Here is a 19,036-nt window from a genome sequence, read left to right on the forward strand (position 1 = left end):
TGTTAGCTCTTGCTTTGAGGGAATTCGTGTGACAGTCGAATCGTTTCCTCACACAGACAGATTAATCAATCTGTAGGCAGAGGAAAACATGTTTATAGATTAAATGATTGCCTACGATGGAAAAAAACGGGGCGGCAGCCAGTCAAAAGCCGGGGCTTCGTGAAGCTGTGAATGCTTGTTGGTTGGTGTCCTCATCTTTCACCTTCATGATAGAGTGAATTCATATCTCCTACTCAACATATTGCACTACCGACCCATACATCAGTATACGTATGATCTTTGTCCTTTGTATCCAAACCAAGGCGAAAGGCGATGTGAGAGTTCCCTCTGTGGGAAGGATGCCGAGGCCATATCGTGCAGAATGCCCATCAGGCTTTTCTTCTCATTACTGTGCAATGCGTGTAGGGAATACAAACATGAAGGAGGTTTATTTTTGCTGTTACATCATTACTTAACTGCATTTTTTTTTTGTGTGCGTTTGTCAGAAGAGCTTTTGCTGTACTAGTTTGTGGTTTGAAATTTGCAGTAATAAAGAGTAAATAGCAGTTTTCAACCTGATTGAATTCTCTCTCTTTCTGTAAATATCACTCATGGTTGATGATAACAAGGTTTGACATTTTAGCTCGCATGTTGTCACAAGTATTGCAGGTTTATGATTCAATTTTTAACAACATAAAATCTGCACTAGAGATGGGATTTGCTGCAGCCTGATCTCATCGGAGTGATGTGCTCCTTTGATGCTCAGAGTGTAACAAAATCATGCTCGATTGCAGAGGGCGCCTGTCTGGCTGATTTCAATGAGAGAGAGAGAGAGAGGAGAGAGAGACAGAGAGAGAGAAAGGGGTGTTTTTCCTACCCAGCGGATGATAAAGTGATAAAGTGATGAGTGATCAGCTGGAGGAGGTGGAGAGGGAGTTATATAAGCATGTGGGATGCAAGATGTTTCACAGCGCTGGGGATACCGCCCACATGCTGCGCTTCACTGTGTGTATGGGTATGTGTTTCTGGATGCATATGTGAGACAGAGAAAGTGTGAATGCATGCTTACAGTATGTGTTTATGTATATGTTTAAAGCTATGACTTCTAAAACACAAGCCATCCTATATATCCATCTTCTTTCCTTTTTGGACATTACAAGAACCTTAAATTATGCAATATGTGAAGCATATAAAATACACCACTTCAATACTTTTATGTAGACCTGCATGCATTTAAATAAAAACACTGTATAAGATATATATATTGTTTATATACTAAGAGAGGAATTAGTCTTCTGTGTGAAAAACCAGCTGCAGTGCACACAGCAGCCACTAGAGGCTGCACTAGTACACTAAATACTTCTAGTCTGGGGCTGGTTTTCATGGTTTGGGCCCCTTAGTTCATATAAAGGGGAAATTTAATGCCTCAGCATTCTGTGATATTTTAAACAATATTATGTGGCCATCTTTATGGCAACAGTTTGGGGAAGGTCTTTTCCCTGTTTAAACATGACAATGCACTCATGCAAAACATGAGGTCCATAAAGAAATGTATTTTTGAGTTTGGTGTGGAAGAACTTTATTTTATGGGTCCCTTGGTTGTGTATAATGAACTGATATTTAACTGTTAATTCACAGGAAGTTTCCTGGAAAGGACACTGTAATGTGTGGTACTCATTTTTAAGAAAAACAGCTGTGGTACACAAATAATTAATTACAATTAATTGCTAGTGTAACCTTGATTAATTATTGGACATTTAACTACCGGAGCAGCCCTCAAACTACTGCAGCATACTATAGAAAAACATTAAAAGAAACCATCAAAGGAAACCTTTACTGCAGGCTATATTTACTTAAAGCACAGCTACTCTGCTCTCAAATTTATATTCAAATTGCTATGTGAGCTTCAGTGTAGGTTGTTTAAGTATGCACGATGCAGCTGTATTGGCTAAAATTTTAAAAAAAATATAATAAAAAAAATCAGGTCAGACACTATCAGCAGTTACTTGTACTCTCTAGTTTAGCATACACAAACCTATAGCTATTATATAGAGGCAAGAACTGGACAACAAACTATATATATTTACAGGTTTGATTGTTACTATACTGTATGTACAGGTAGTGCAATGCATGCTGAAATAAAAATATGTTACTCTATTTACAGAATTGGTTTTATATGCATATAGTGAGAGAAAATGAACAGTGCTGTATGTACAGTCTGCTCTGATTTGTGTACGCCAATGAAAAGATATTATTTACATGTTGTTGAGCAATTTTTGTTACACTATAATATATATGTAAAATATGTACAGTAACATGATGTAGTATTATAAACTCAACACAATTAACTAAACTCCAATCATTTTCTCAGAGCTTTGTCTCTATTTTACCTAGAATTGGTATCAAATTACATTGTTTTTCCCAAGAAGCTTTCCAGGACTTGTTAGGACATTACTCATTATGCTGGACTGGCCTTCACAGAGTCCTAACCCGGACTACCAGAGAAGTAGAAGCTGTTACAGCTTCAGTTTAATGCCCATGGTTTTCAAATGAGATGTTCAACAATCACATGTGGGTGTAATGTCCAGGTGTCCACATACATTTGGCAATTTTTGTGAATCAATCAATTAGTTTAAACATGTTGTTTATTTTATGGATTGTGTACAAGTGCATGTGAAAGAGTGTGTCTCTGTTGTACAAGCTGTCGTCCAGTGACTGCGTACCACTGCAGTAGTACACTGTCACTAAAGTAGTGTCTGAGGTGATGGAGAGGTCACTGCTGCACCTGAGAGAGAAGTGTGTGTGTGTGTAGAGGGAGACAGAGAAGTGGAGGGATGCAGTAAAGGACAGGTACATGTAAGAGAGAAAAGGGAGAATGAGTCTTTAAAAATAGTTTGGCCGCTGCTTTTATGTAATCACCAGATAATCGCTATGGGCAACAGATGCTGTGGTGTCCAGGGAGACAAAGGAGGAGCGTTAAGCATTGTTGGAGCATTTTAAAATAGACTGATACAAGTGTGTGTGTGTGTGTGTGTATGTGTGTGTGTGTGTGTGTGTGTACGCCTGGGAGTGCGTGTGTGTCCTTTTGATGGGGCACATATGTGCTGGCCTGCTGTTGTGGGATTAGAGCAGCATTCTCAAAACACCTTTTAATCCTGCCTGTCCTCACACACACACACACACACAGTGGTACAATATACTGCAGAGAGAAAGCAGGTGCAGCTCCTCACACACTGCAGTGCATGTGTGTAATTGTTCCTCGTCAGAGTTTATATCAACAGAGTAGATTGACTCATCTGAGTCACACCTGGTCCAGGTTAACTGTTACATTCAGTCAGCATGAAGGATATTAACGGATATTACCATTGTTTCTCTCGGTTAGACTAACAATCTAATCTTCATGTTCATCCTTTCTATGATTTTCTCTTTTTCTCATTTGGTTCATATATCATCAATCTCCTTAAAGTAATATATAAAAATACTCTAATCTCTCTTTCATTTATATATTTTTAATATTATATATTTCTTTAAAGGTGCAGTGTGTAGGATTTAGTGGCATCTAGTGGCTTTGTGGAAGAGGACCCGCTTCCTATGTAGATATAAAGGGCTCATTCTAAGGTAACAAAAACACAATGATTCTTATTTTTAGGTGATTATACACAAATTAAAACAAACTTATGAATATTATATTCCATTTCTGCCATGTCCGTTCCACTAGATGCCACTAAATTCTACACACTGCACCTTTAACTCTGTAATATTTGTTATATAATTTAGGTAGAGGTCACCAATAAGCCCTTTGAGGCTTTCTTTCTCTCCATGCACATTCATTTTCATTGTTATTTGTATGTCATTTGTAAACTTTAACTTGTGCAGATAAACAAAACTAAGACTCAGTGTTAGAACAAAGTTTGATGGGATAATAAACTTCCTGTTGTAAACATTTATCACAGTTTACCGACTTCCTGGTTCAACTTTGACCTGACTGTAGTTCATGTACTCACACAATTTTCCTGTGAAATGAGGGTTTAAGCTAACACCAATTATCTAAACACTTTATTTGGAGGTAAAACAGAAAGTGAGTGCACCCAAAACATCTGGAAACTTTTATGAATGTTTAGTTGGGTCATTACTTTAGTGTCAGCCTTTGTATTCTCTTCTAAATAAATCTTTTTTTAAAATCTGAATTACTGTCTGGCTGCTCGTGTATTTTGCCTGGACTGATTTCGTCTTAGCAGTGTCAATGCATTCCCAGATCTCTGCAATTAACTCGCTGACAATACGGTTTTATTATTACCAAAATTACAAAGACAGGACCCAAGTTGTTAAAAAAAAACAACAAAATAGACAACAACAGAATCATCCTTTAACAGGTGTTTATGAGCAAAATGAGTCACCAACAGTTTTACTCAGTGTACTCTATATAATGTACAGTTACAAGTACTGTTGTGATCATTTAATTTAAAAAGCCACGTATGGTGGAATGGAAATTGAAAGTCTGCAGACCTAAAATGAAAACTCATTAAATCAAACCTTCCTACATTGAATCATTAAATTTAAATGAATAATTAATAGGCATTCATTATTAAAAATGGTTGAGTAAGTGTGCACACACTGCTTATAATTGGAGTTTTAACTAATCACATTCCACTGAATGTCCTGTGCTAATTTGCCTTCACCTATATACTGAAATGATTAAGAGATTGATTGATTAGTTGATCAAGAAGAAAGTATTGACAATTCAGAGAGCTGATTAAGTATTTGCTTGCATACCTTCCTTTCAGACCATTGTAAATAAATCTGTGTGTGTGTTAGGGCAGCAGTTTTCAAATGTCTTTGTCTTTGGGGAGCTGCCATTTAAGCTGCTTTGCGCACCTTAATTTCCCCCTAAACCCAAACTAATTTAGAGGGCTGCGTGAGGTACTTGAGATTGTAATAATGGGAAGACATTATTACTCTATCAGTCTGCTTTTAATATCACAACTCCCTTGGTAAAATCTGTCAGCTGTCTCAAGTCAGTCTCAAGTCGGTCATAATCTTTGGTCGATGAGGCTTCGGGTCTCAGCCCAGGCTGTGGGAAGTGCTAGTTTGGGAACATGATAGCTGGATCTGGACTGGCACTGACACAACATGTCCTTTTTTTCTACTTTAATGGCTCAGACTTAATTACTTCAAGGCTGACAGTCAATCAGTGTACAGTTTTTGACTTTAGGAGAAGTCTTGATTGCTCTGTTTAACACCAAGAAATCATAGTAAAAAACAATTCTCACATCAATATAAATATTTCCAGTATGTTATCAGTGATAGAGATGATAATACTTATATATTTGGGTTTTTTTTTTAGGTGTCACTTATCTCTTTTATCCATTGATAGATGAATGGTCCCCCAAAATACATATTCATTTCCCTGCAGTGTGTTGAGCTGCAGACACATCCTGTAAAAATCCACAGGGTGGCGCTGCTGCCTCTCGGTTCAGTCAGACCACCTTATCTTCAGGCAAGGAAAGTACAAAACAACTGCGTCAAGGCTGCAAATTGCTCTCGTTTCAAGTGAGTCCTCAGAGGGGCCCAGAGCGAAGCAATTACAAATGGATTTCGTTTTAGAAAGCCACAATCACGAAGGTGGAGTGCAGATAGTTCCTGGTCCTCAAGGAACAATTCCCTTAATGTTTTCTCGATAAGTGGACCCTGATATCACAGAGACAGCTGTGATATCAGGTGTGTGTGTGTGTGTTTGTGAATATGGGTTGTCTGTTCTTGGTTATGTGTACGTTGAAGTATTTGAAGTGAAGGTGGGAAGCATCTGATTGAAGGTCAGGGAGGAAACTGAAGGTAAGAGATCAAAGAAAGTCCCTTGTCCTGCATATATGTACCTGTTCCTCTACATCAGACGACATTGCTGCCCTTTGCGATGGGTTGCATGTCTGTAAGGTGTGAGTAGTTCAATCAAAGGTTGGGAACCACTGCTCTATGCGAGAGTGTACACTTGGGTTACCTGCATGTATGAAAGGGCTTTGTAGAAGGAGTTGGTAATAAAGATCAAGTTTTCTATCACAGTATATGAAAAACTTAATAATTAAGAAACAGTTTTATAGTTTCATAAAACGACCAGATGGGAATTGGTGTTCTTTGGGAAGTCCAGTTACTTACATAGTGGTTTATACAATGGTGATTCCCAGTGAGCGTTTTGATAATAAACATCCAATCATCGAGCATAAAATGATGTTGTCTATGTCACTAATGACGAGTAGGAGCTAAGGATTACATTTTATAGAAACCTTTTGAGATATTCAGCATTTTAGCCGCTCACTTTTAGGTTTTGGGTCAATTTTTGATGAACTGAGCAACTTGCACCCAGTTATAACGAAAATATGTTCTGAACTTGTCTCTGATTCAAGCCTCTTACTGGCTTTCTCTCCATTGTGAGGCTCATGGGTGTTGTATTTAAAGCTGACTCATGCTTCTCAGAGACAAAGTTGAAATAATTCAAACTGATGACCACAATATAAAGGTCCAGTACTGTAAAATTATCCAGGAGAAATGTGTTGAGGATGTCATTAAGTTAAATGAGAAGATTGATACCAGTTAACTGCAGTAAATATTTGACAAATCCAGGTACAGTATCTCATCACATGATGAAAGATCCTTTAAATCCAGTACAGAAGTTCTAGTCACTACAAGGACCTAATATTGCTAGATCTTCCCGACCCCTCTGGCTTGTGAACTTTTAAAGCGGAGCGTTGTCTTCTCACATTTTATACAGAATGGCTCCTTTCAGAGTGCCGTTGTTGAGCTGTAGCTTGTAAAGCTCATTTTTACGTTTTGTATGTAAAATGTTCACTGTAGAGTAACAAGCTGTCAGATGAATGTAGTGAGGTAAAAACTACAGTACTTCCCTCTGAAATGTGGTGCAGTAGAAAGTAGCATAAAAAGGAAGGCCTCAAGTAAAGAAGGCCTAACAATTGTATTTGAATAAATGTACTTAAATACTTCTATCTTGTTAATCTTCTTGGGAACTCTCAGATGTATCTTGTCACCATCTTGGAGGGGTCATGACCTAAAACAACCTTAGATATTTAAGGGGTATCTTGTTGGATAGATTATCTCTATACATAGATAAATCTTTGCCTCATTGTGCCTATCCCTTACATGTGAAGGCCTGTTAGTGTGTGTTCTTTGTGCAGGTGTGTGCGTGGGTGTAGGTGTGTGTGTGATTCACCTACAGGGCCTGACTTGTCTCTGCATTCCCCTCTATTATTACAGCATGCCATTTCAGGAGGTATAAGCACACAGAAATGGGAATGTGCTCTGAAAACCTTGAAATGACTAACTGTGTGTGTGTATGTGTGTGTGTGTGTCTCTAACTGTATGAGTGATCCAAAATAAATTGAGGACAGTCATGAGAGTTCAGCCTTTCTTCTACCGCTTGTACTCTGTTGCCATGACGGCTACCAGTTACCATAGAGACTAGAGATATGTGCTCTTGGTATAAATGAATTGAAATGTGATTGTGTATACGTGCATGGTGAGTGTACTGGATTGCCTTTTCCCCTCACACTATTCCAAATACTCTGACTTTGTGTGTGTGTGTGTGTGTCATTTTCCTATGTTTATTACCTTCTTTGTCACCTCTCCAAATGGACAGATTGTCTCGCATCCCAGTACCAGATGGTTCCTGCTTTCGTTAGAAACTGCAGGATTAAATCCTATATAACATACAATAATACCTACACACACACACACACACACACACACACACACATGCATGAAGTAAAGTGAGTACCACATGCATCCACAGTTCTGTTAGTTAGTTTACCTGATCACATATTCATAAGTTCTCACCCCCACCCCCCACACCCAAAAAAAAAAAAGACGTCTTCATGTGTATAAATGTACGTGTTCCTTATGTAGGTTTTCAAATGTGCGGATGCTTGTTTGACATGTTCAAGAGTGCCAGGATACAGTACGTTCACATACAGTATGTGTGAAAAAGGGAGTGAGTAGTAGATGGTGTTAATTTTCATGTGGGTGGATTTGCCTCAGGACTGCAGTGTACTTCAGTGTCCCTGCTCGCCGATATCGCTCTCCTGCAGCCTTATTTGGCGTTTGCGCTTCCCGTTGTAGTGCTCGCCGTGCTGGAGATGGAGTAGGAGGTGTCAGGAGAGAATGTGTGTGACCCCCCCACCCCCCCTCCCTTGAATGCACCCTGAACCTGTGGCTCGGTAGTAGCTGCTGCTTCACAATCAGCATCCTTACTCGTTAAGTTTATAGATAACAACAGGAATGGATTCATCTCTCCTCGAGTGTTTATGTTTACTGATAAAGATGGAGTGGATGTGTTTCATAATTCTGGTTTGTGTTGTTTTTAAGTTGATTAACGTGCTGATTTCCGTTTGTCTATACTTTAATGATTAATGTCAGCGATATACTGATTAGTTTTAATTTAATTTTCATTCAGAACTACATTAATAGTTAGATGAATTCATCAGTTTTCCTTTTGGTTTCACAAAAAACTTGTGCTTACTTGTGAAAACACAGAATTTCAGCTGTCAGAGGTTTGAAGTTAAAGGGTTTTCTGTAATTTAAACGCACTCCACTGAGTCAGGAATTCTTAGGCTAATTTACATGTCATGGGTCTCTGAATGTTTTAAAATAGTAAACTTGGTTAAATATGAACATAATAAGGGAGTGGATTTTTTTTTTTCGTTTCCCTTACATTTTTCCTCAAATTTGTGGTTGCTGAGGCCCAATGATGTAGTGGAACTCCCTTCCTATTTCCGCATGTACCCACAGACCAACGGTAATGTTTGTGTCCCATGTCAGCCATGGTTGACTTGTTCATTCTGGACGTTTCTCCCCAAAATTCAAAAGAAATAGGAAATTTCAACTGAATAGTCAACCTCCGATTTTTCCTCCAATCTGTTGTGATCAACAGTAATGGATTGAGTAGCTTTTAAGTAGAGATTCAAGTACGTCAGTAAAATTTCTTTTATTTTCCATTTAATGGTATATTTACTAAATTGAAATCTACAGTGTGGTTGTTTAATATTGTTTTCATAGTGATGAGACAATACAGAGTCATGCACTATCTGTTTTTATCCCACTGGATCACATAAGTAAGACCCTTGTGAAGACACAAATAGTCCGAATGACGTCGAGCTTTGTGGGTTGTGTTTCATTTATGTGACACTTGCACTCACACGTGTGCAAATATATATTCTCATACATAAGCACATGAGCATGCTCAATTTAAACACACACACACACACACACACTCACGCAAGCTGTAGTGTTGTCCTAGTTGTGCCCTACAGTCAGCTGAATCAGATTTCAGACGTGTTTGATTTCTTACTCAGATAAGGCTGATGAGACATATGAGACTCCAAGACATATTCATGTAACATAAGCCTGCATATTGATGACGTAAGAATGAAGTATATGAGGCCCAAAAGGAACATTTGCAAAAGATTGTTATCAGATAAATGGGAATTTCTCTGCTCTGAGACATTTCCTGCCAAATGTCTTAACTTGTCTAGCAGAACAGAAAAAAAAAAACCCATGACGTTACAAAAAAGGGAGGCGTTATTTTGGGCATCTGAAAGCGTTCTGAAAGTAAAAGACCTGCTCATTTTCTACATGGCTGATGTTAGAGCGCTGCCGAGATTTGGACGGGAATCAAACGCTACCGGTTTAATCATCGATACAGAAAAAAGAGCAACTGCCTCAAAAAATATCTGGTTCTTTGATCAAATGTCAAAGGTACAAGCCTGTGTAGATGAAAATATGAAGAAAGTAGTTGAATGATGATCCCTGGTGAGCACTTTGATAATAAACATCCATTTATATTGTGTATGTCACTAATGGCGAGTGGAAGCTAACAGAAACCTGTTGAAATATTCAGCATTTTAAACCAGCTCACTATTGGATTCTGTGTCAATTTTGGATGACTTGAGCAACTGTGGTGCAGCGTTTTGCGCCCAAATATAATAACAGTGTGTTCTGAAGTTGCTACATATCTGATTTGAGCCTCTTACCTGCAACAGCGGGTGAGGCTCATTGGTGTTGTAATGTATTTAGAGCTTTTTAGCCACCAAACTGACTCATACTTCTCAGAAACAAAGTTGAAATACTTCAAACTGATGACGACAACATAAACCTATAGCATTGTTAAATTATCCAGGAGACTCATGTGTTTCTAGGTTCATTAAGGATATCATTAAAGGAACAGCAAGACTTATTCACTTTCTTGCTGAGAGGAAGATGAGAAGATCGATACCATTCTCATGTTTGTACGATGAATATGAAGCTACAGCTAGCGGACAGTTAGCTTAGCTTAGCATATAGACTGGAAACAGGTGGAAACTGCTAGCTTGGCTCTGTCTAAAGGTAACAAAGGAGATATAATGTGTTAATCAGAGGTGTTTGAGGGTAAATTTTGTTACCTGAGAGTAATATAAAAGTGCAAGAAAGCGAATGAGTGTATTTCCTAAAATGTCAAACTATTCCTTTAAAAGAAAATTTTGAAATGGGAATACAAACTGGAGAAGAAATTCTTCCAGCACCTGCAGCTCCTCCCGCTTTGCAACTAATTTTTTTTTTATTTATTCAGTTTTTGTCAGTGGAATTTTACATTAAGGTCATATTATGACAATACTGGTATTGTTGAACTCTTTCAATTCACACAGCACACAAAAACACACATTTACACTCCTTGTGAGCGAGCATGTCTCTGCACAGGCCCAGCGTCTCCATAGTGACGAGATGGAGAGGAGGAGGAGGAGGAGGAGGAGGAGGGGGTAATGTAAACTAGGTAGAGAGAGGGAGAGCGCAGGGAGAGGGAGTGTGTGTAGAGAGAGAGAGAGGGAGAGAGAGAGAGAGAGAGAGAGAGAGCGAGTGCTCAGGCAGAGACATGTAGGAGATGTAGTCTAGCTGCTGCAAGCTGAAGAAAGAGGAGGAGTTGGTGAGCGCTGGAAATCTGCAGAGTGTGAGTGTGTGTGAGAGAGAGAGGGAGACAAAAGCTGGCGGTGAGGAGGCGAGGAGTAAAGCTAGGAAAGCGTGGCTGAAGAGAAGAGAGAGGAGAGGAGAGGAGAAGAGGAAGACAGACGCACTTGTCTTGGACAGCAAGAAAACAACCACCAAGAGCAAAAGAGGGAGAGTGCGTGAAAAGAAGACACAGGAGGAGACAGAGGGGAAGCAAACTGAAGACAACTCATTTGGAATAAGTGCCGTCTTGAAAAGAGGTAGGTCAGGACAGGGAAGGAGTGATGAAGAAGAGCAATATCTGTGTAAAAAAAAAAAAAAAAAAAAAAAGAATAAGAGTAGGATTAGAGAAGAGAAAGAAGAGATACAATAATGAGCATTGATCCTTTTGTTCTTTGCTTGCTGTTGTTTTAAGCATCTTTCAGCTCTACGCTCAGCGAGGTGATTACAACATACAACACTGCTGACTTGGCTAATTCACTGCGTGTGTGACTGTGTGTGCACATGTGTGTGTGTGTGTGTGTGTGTATAGTGCAGGAGTTGGTGATAAATGTTTTCGTGCATCTAGTGTGTAGGAATCTGTCCTCGAGCCACTTGAGAGAATGAGCTCAGCATTGAGGCACTGAAGCATCGATTGTGCTTTGATAAAACACAAGTTTGCATTGGACTCTCGCTGACATCGATACTCGTGTGTACAGTGTTTGTTTTTGGGTATTTTTTTAACGTTTACTCAACTCATACCAACATCCAGAGATTAGGCCAAGTTTTCAGGTTTGTACATGTCAAAAGACGAGACTCTAGTTCCACATTGAGTCAAGTGAAGCAGAGAAAAAAAAAGCAAAAAGCTGTTACTACTACAGCTAAATCCACTCAATTACAACTGCTGGCCTAATTTGTGTCCTATCCTCATTTGCATGCATTTAGAAGATGGCGAGAGAAGTGAAATCTGGGACAAGACTGAGCAATAATACAGTAGTTAAATAGATGGATGTTGTGACGCTTCCAGTTAGTTTAGAAGAGTAAGTGCAGTAGGAGGCTGACTTCCAACACAGGATACATATTTAACTGATAATCACTATGTATGACAGAAACCATTTTTTTACCACCTGGAAGGCTACACCACCGTCAAATGACATATTATTTTACTCAGGTTTTAGCTCAAGTCTGGCTGGATTCATCTTGGTTGCCCATATTTGAACCAAGAATCGATCAAGCTTCCTTAAGTTAATATTTTCGAGCCTCTGTGGTGATGATGAAGAGATTCAAGGCAACAAAGTGAGAAATAAAGAAAAGAAAGTAAGTCAGACTGTACTGTGCGGAGAAGGAATGAGACAGGTCCCAGCAAGACGGTGGAGAGAAAAGTATTTTTCTTCTCTCGGCTGTCGGAAGAACAGGCTGGACCGACAGAAAAGATTGAGTTGAAAATCCTGCCAGATGCTCTTTACCTCAGACGTTGCTCATTCAATCATAATCCAGCCTCTTGTTCATCGAATCGCCACCACGGCGAGTTATTACAATAGATTCCCCTCCGCTGACCGGCATTAGTCAGTAGGTAGCCCCAGACAAACCGCAGCATGATGAATGATGCTTCCTGGACAAAGTCTTTTAACGTAACCGGGTGATTTATGCAAACTGATTAACTGAAAAAACATCTATTTTGGTTGTACTACCAAAAATTCAACTAGTTCAATAACTCTATTTATATGAGAAAGGGAGACTTTATTTTCAAAGTGTTGACATCTTCTTTTAGAAATAAACTGTCATTCAACAGGAGTGGTAGGCAGACGTCTATTTATCTACTTTTGTCCTCATTGGTAGGTTAAGTTTAAATTCTTGGAATTTACGTGGACAAGTGTGTCGTGTGTGAAACATATGAGTGGCGACTTGAATAACCTCAAAGTGAGAAGGGTATAGCTGCTTGCTTTAGGTTTGTTCTATCTATAGCGATACAGCTTTGACCATAGTATTGGACGCTTTTGATATTTGGCTTCATTTACGCCGCTACTCTGATGAGGCTTGATCCAGGTTTTTTGCCATGTCTGACACAGATCAGGAGGCGGCTGCACCAGCTCTTCGTAAACTCAAACTTCGGCAAGTTATAACATAAATGTTACAAAGTGTAGATTTACACATCATTAAATTAAAACAGGTTGTAACGCATAAAGTAGTTCATACGTAAAGATTCGTTTTTACCAAATATTTACATTAAGTAATTGCCAGGCGTAATTGTTCTGTAGCTAACTGAACCAACTCACAGAGCTGACACTTGATTAAAATGCTGTTTAATAATAATGTAAATTAGGAAGATTTTTAAGCACATTTCACAATAATCACTCTACATATATACCTCAAATTAGACAAGATGTCATGCTAATAATGTCATTTAGGTTTACCAAAATCTGATATTTTCCATTTATTCTGAACTGTATGAGTACTACTGCCTCAGACACACATATTTCTCCATGTAATAGTAACTGCACCAACAATGGATTGGCAGTTAAGTGTAATATATTGTTCACCCCCCTAAAACTGTCGTCATGCTTCAGATTTTGGCGCTATTTCTTGTTTACATAGATTACTGCTTTTGACTGGATGGCCCAGCAACCAATTAACACATTCCTAAAGTCTCATTACACAAATTTAGTAATATATCCAATATCCAATATCCAATGTAAATGTTGGAAAGAGATTACCATCTAACACACCACTGGCTACTCCTGCATGTTTCTTTACTTGGACTGATTGCTGGAAACAAGTAGCCTACTTCAGTTTCTTAACTCAGCCACTCACAGGGAGTTCACAGCATGGTGCCATCCAAAGCTGTCCCTCAGCAGCTTAACATATGAACATATGGCTGCTACAAGTGTCCTATTAACCTGATCTTGTATCTGTAGCCCCCCCCCAACCCTAACTCAAATAGTTTATGTACTGTATGTGACACGCTACACTGACTCTGACTGGGAACAGCTGTTGTATGTGAGCCAACCTCTGCAAGGTACAGAACAACATCAACATCATTGGACTGTGCTCTCTCTGCTGCTATGTGAACCCTTTCTGTGTTATGTCATATGGTAGCGCACACATCACACAAGCTGCACAGGTCACATACAAGTGATATAAACATGACTGACAAAATATCTCACCTTTACCAAATGACTAATTTAAGCATCAAGACCTGTTGGTTATAACAGAATTTTCTTATTATTATATGCACAAAATTCTAACACTCACATTTTTATTGTGTGAGAAATCCAGAGGTGGATAATCTCTTTGAAGCACTGCCAGATAGTATTGCACACTCATGAACACACAAACACACACATGTTTACTAATGTCATTTTTTGGGACATTACATAGACTTACATTCATTTACTGGAGACTAACAACTACTTGCCTAATCCTAACCTTTATCCTAATCTTAACCACTGACCCAAAAATCAGCTTTTTGCAAATTGAGGACACAGCTTTTGTCCCCAATTGGACAAGCCGTCCCCAATTAGCTGGTCTTTACTCTGAAATTTGTCCCTGAAAGTAGCCTATGACAGACACACACACACACGTGCGTGTGAATTGACACAGTCTGGTGCCTTAGGAGAGCTTGTGCTCCTCTGCAGTGTGAAAATCGGTTCCATCTTGGGGCTTTGAAGTATTTATTAACCCAGAAAAATATCATACACCATTTCCTCTCTCATCTCATTGGGAATTCAATTCATGAGCTCCTCTGTGTGTGGTAAAAATCTGTGTGTGTGTGTGAGTGAGTGAGTGAGTGAGTGTATTCGCAGAAGACGAGCTTTGAGAGATCTTGTTTCAACCTTGATCCTGCAGCATTTGGCTGTGTTTGCACACACACACATACACACATACACACACACACACACACACACACACACGCAGACACACATACACAGTGTGCTTCCAGTCATAGTTACAGTTCTCTTGCTATTAATGGAGATACATCTGTCTCCATGTAGGCGGGCTTATTAATGCATCACTCTCATTGGCTGCCTGTTCTCGTAGCACTGAAATGAGCCTTCCTATTGGTCCCTCTTGGACATCATTTTTGACACATCACCCTTAACTGCAACTCCCCTCCGCTCTCTGGTTGCCGGGCAACCAGTGGTCTCTGGTTTCCCTCCACTGCCCCCCACCTCAATGTGGTGTGTGTGTATAAATGTATGTGTGTAGGAGAAGCTGTGGTTCTAAACAGAGCAGAGAGATGATGCTGAAGCCAGGACGTCGCTGTGATGAACCCGGCCGAGCTTACGCTTGCTTGCTTTCTGAGGGGATATAGGCTGTGTTTCGAGCGTGTGTGTAATCCATTGAGAGTCCAGGCAAATCGATACTAATCATTCTAGTTGAAAAGCTCCACCTCCAAACAACACACACACATCAGGTGAGGGATGGAGGATGGAGGGAAGAGAGAACGAGGGAGAGGGAAGGTGGCTGGCTGTGATTAAGTATTCAGGGTTAGAAAAACGTCAATAATCAGGGTGAAAAATGAGCCAAGCGTTGTTGCTGTAAATATCCACGCCTTCACACACGCTGAGCGCTTTATCCACATATCCTCAATTCTTTTCTACTGTAACGCAAACCTTATTGATCAAGATGGAAGCTAGATTTGACTTTTGCCCTCTTTTATATCCCTTCTTAGCCCACAGATCTAGCACTGCAGCTCAGACACACAATTATTGGCTGACATTAACTCTCCAAGTTCTGTTTCTTGCGCAAAGCCACTTAATATGACTGTAGTAATCTTACTACTCACCCAGGAGTGTATCTACCCCACCCACCCAGGAAACTTCTGAAGAGCCATCAGCCAAATTCTTAAATTTTTTCAACATTATGGTCTAGACGGTGTTTAAAGTCTTCTCCACGCTGTTAGACACATAAGTCTGGGGGAGAATACTAAACCTCTTTTATTATCATTTAATTAATACATTTTTCTAACCTAGAAACAGTCCATTTTTTAGATATATAGTTCAAATAATATCAGCCTGTAAAAATCCAACAGGTGGAATACGCTTGTAACCGTAGGACGTAAATTCCTCCTTGTGTCATTAAACCCCCCAAATTCCCAGAAATATTACAGGAAAACGCAACCTCGGTGTCCTCGATGGTACAATGGCCCTATACTCAACCTCTACGATGGCATTGAGACAGACATGGGCTATTTTCTGATCAATATAACCGTTCGATTGACCTGTAATATATTCTGACCCAGGCAATTTAAGTAACCCTATGCCAGTGATTCTTTGATCTGCAAAAATCGATGCCGGGATTCTTCAGAGGGTTGAGGGGGGGGGAGCAGAATTGAACCCCAGTTGCTCTACTGGGAGATGTCGCCTGCGGGGATGCAGAGGTCTGTTGATATCACGGAAGTCACGACCTCATACTCTACAGGGGAGAGGTGACTGGTTATATTGACGTGAGCCCGGAGGAGGTAGACTCACACCGCGAAAGCTAACAAACAAAGACGGACCAATCACATGCAGTTGCCATGGCTGAAGAGAAGAGAAGCTGTTTTAATGTACAACTGCAGAACCTCGTCTTTTATTACAGAGACACACGATTTATTCTTTCTGTCTATTTTCTTTTAGCCTTTCCCTCTGTCATCTGGATATAGCGAGAGGGGAGCGGAGTGAAAATAAGGACAGAGCGGTTGGGAAAGGAGGGATGTTGTGCGAGAGCAGATGATGAGAGGTAATTTGAGGTCAAGGGAATATGGTCAAAGTGAAAAGGGATATGAGGGAAATGAAAGGGGCGGTTAGGTGAGTCAATGTAGAATTAACTGGAGCAGAGAGTCTGATGAAAGCGTTTTTACTCCCTTCCTTCTCCATCATTAAAACTACGTGCTAGTTTGAGCACAGACAGTGACTGGACTGTTGGTTCCCTCGCTGGGTTTTCTGCTCCAGTGAGCTGACCAGCTTCCAACCTCCCCTCCAGTAGGCAACAGAGAAAAGGCTTTTTGTCTCCGACGTCCTGAATGAGAGAGGTCGTTGTTAATGTCCCAAATCACCGACAATTTCTACTGAACCCTTATTGTTGCACAGTTTTCTTTACAAAATGTTATTTCTTATCATAAACCCAGTGTTACTATGTGTTCTTCTTGTGTGTTAAGAGGTCAGTATGTTCTCTAGAGTTTCTTGTAGGTTTAAAACACGTTTCAGGATCTTGAAAGCTGCGTCTAAGACAAGCAAGTTTATCTGGAACCCACTGGGAGCCGCTTTGCTTTTGCGCTCGTCGCTAAATTAAAAAGCTTGAAGGTGAAACGATTGACACGCACACACACACACAAACGTTTTAATGGCAAAAGAATCAGATAATTCACAGTTTAATTCGTGTGAGTAAGGTGACAGCAGGCTACGCCGCGTCCTTCAGGCTACAGACAGGAGATGGCTGCGAGAGAGCACCACTCCGTTACCCGTATGTGTGGCGGCTAATCCGTTAATCAAGCCTGTTCAATCTGGGCTAACGGGACTGTTAACAGGATTAGTGCATTGATCGGCAAACACAGACACACGCACACACACACACACATACACACAAGACACAAACATAGCGGCCCAGCCAGACACTGCAGGCAAACAGCGCCCCAAATCACCTCATACTACGGTAATAAAATCAAGACTGGAGGGTAAGTCACCCTCGTTGGATGCTGTAGCTGCTCAGCGGCACCGCTGTTACACTGCAGTATGTTCAGAGAGAAAGACAGAAACAGATGGATAGGGAAAGAAAAGTCATTTAGAGACGCATCAAATCATGTCACGTCACAAAAAATGTACTTAGAGACGGTAGGTAAGCAATTTTGACAGTAACTAAAGTCACTATGATACATATGTTCATGTTTTGTACGATATTGATACCAATCATACCAATATTAGATAAGTCAGTCATGTTCATCCATACTTAAGATACCATAATGTCAAATAGATTTTGAAAATTTGTATAAAGTTTTTTGCAAAAATCATTTTTCAGTCTACATTCCTGAGTCGCCTAGTTTCTGAAACCATGTCCGAATGTTTATATCTTACTGATCTCACTTCCAAACAGTTTCAAAACTTTGATATGAGCTGTAATGTATTTAAAAATCACTGTTCCACTCGTGGGACGCTAGCACTGTGTAGAATTTGTGACTGAATGAATAAGGATATGTAATACATGTATTGACAGATAAGACTCTCATCTTTTTGGTCATCTCGTAGAGGTACAATATACAGCAGAGTATATAACTGAAAGCTTAACCATGGTGTCAGTCTACCTTCAGACTAGTCTGGCAGTCTAGCAGTGTAATAAATATTTTACCAAGCATCTAACAATAAAATTGTAGTCTATTTGTTCACATTCAGACACACTTGAAAGATAAAACTGATATTCTGTAGTTTTTATTTTAAACAAATCTCATGAAAACACCACAACAGTTAACTGATCCTACTACTAAGTGTTGTCTGTGTTGCAATGGGTGACATGTTCCTTCATTATGATGAACATGGACATTGTAGTTTATATCAGAGAGTCCAACATAAACCATCCTGCTGTTGTAAATACTTACTGGACTCTAGAGCACCAGATGTGCATCAATTTGCAGCTAAAAATAGTCCCAAACAAATACACTATTAACTACTGTTTGAGTAACATTTGCTTGAAACTACAGTGCTTAGCTTTTTTATGATTTTTTTAAGGGAAACTACATTTGTGACTTGTTTTTGATATACAGTATGTCTTCAGTAGGAGCCAATGGACTTGGGACAGAGAAGGGAAATCTTAAAAGTATTGCGAGATGAGCTGACATCGTTGGTTTTGGTCTTTTTATTGGATTGATTGCCAGTAAGATATAGTTATCTTTAAAGAGAAATACAGACTATACAGACAAAATGGGTTAAATTAAGTTGACATTGCCGTGTCAGCATCCATCAAATGTTTGCTGCGCCTGCACAATACCTGCATAGACAGAAATGTCCGTGTCCGTTCAGCAATTTCTGTTTTATTTCTTTTTTTCCCAGCTGACGTTGTGTAAGCGCTGTTGACACCCGGTTGCCTTATCAAGGTTATATCATCAGAGCTCACTGAGTTGATTTGA

At 39.7% G+C, this 19,036-nt stretch overlaps 1 protein-coding gene and 1 long non-coding RNA gene across 14 annotated transcripts in view; one reads left to right on the forward strand and one right to left on the reverse strand.

Annotated features, from left to right (window-relative positions):
* anks1b (ankyrin repeat and sterile alpha motif domain containing 1B) overlaps positions 1-19,036 on the forward strand; it is a 236,357-nt gene that overhangs the window by 190,840 nt on the left and 26,481 nt on the right. The window lies entirely within an intron of this gene.
* LOC122975065 overlaps positions 1-19,036 on the reverse strand; it is a 105,576-nt gene that overhangs the window by 38,897 nt on the left and 47,643 nt on the right. Inside the window, exon 4 of one of the 8 annotated variants that reach the window (XR_006400556.1) lies at positions 7,597-7,706. The exons of the other annotated variants lie outside the window; for them this stretch is intronic. This is a non-coding gene — a long non-coding RNA (uncharacterized LOC122975065). The remainder of the gene's footprint in view (positions 1-7,596; positions 7,707-19,036) is intronic. 8 annotated transcript variants of the gene reach the window in all.

The sequence above is a fragment of the Thunnus albacares genome, chromosome 23 (genome assembly GCF_914725855.1).
Source record: "Thunnus albacares chromosome 23, fThuAlb1.1, whole genome shotgun sequence".
Taxonomy (NCBI): Eukaryota; Metazoa; Chordata; class Actinopteri; order Scombriformes; family Scombridae; genus Thunnus; species Thunnus albacares.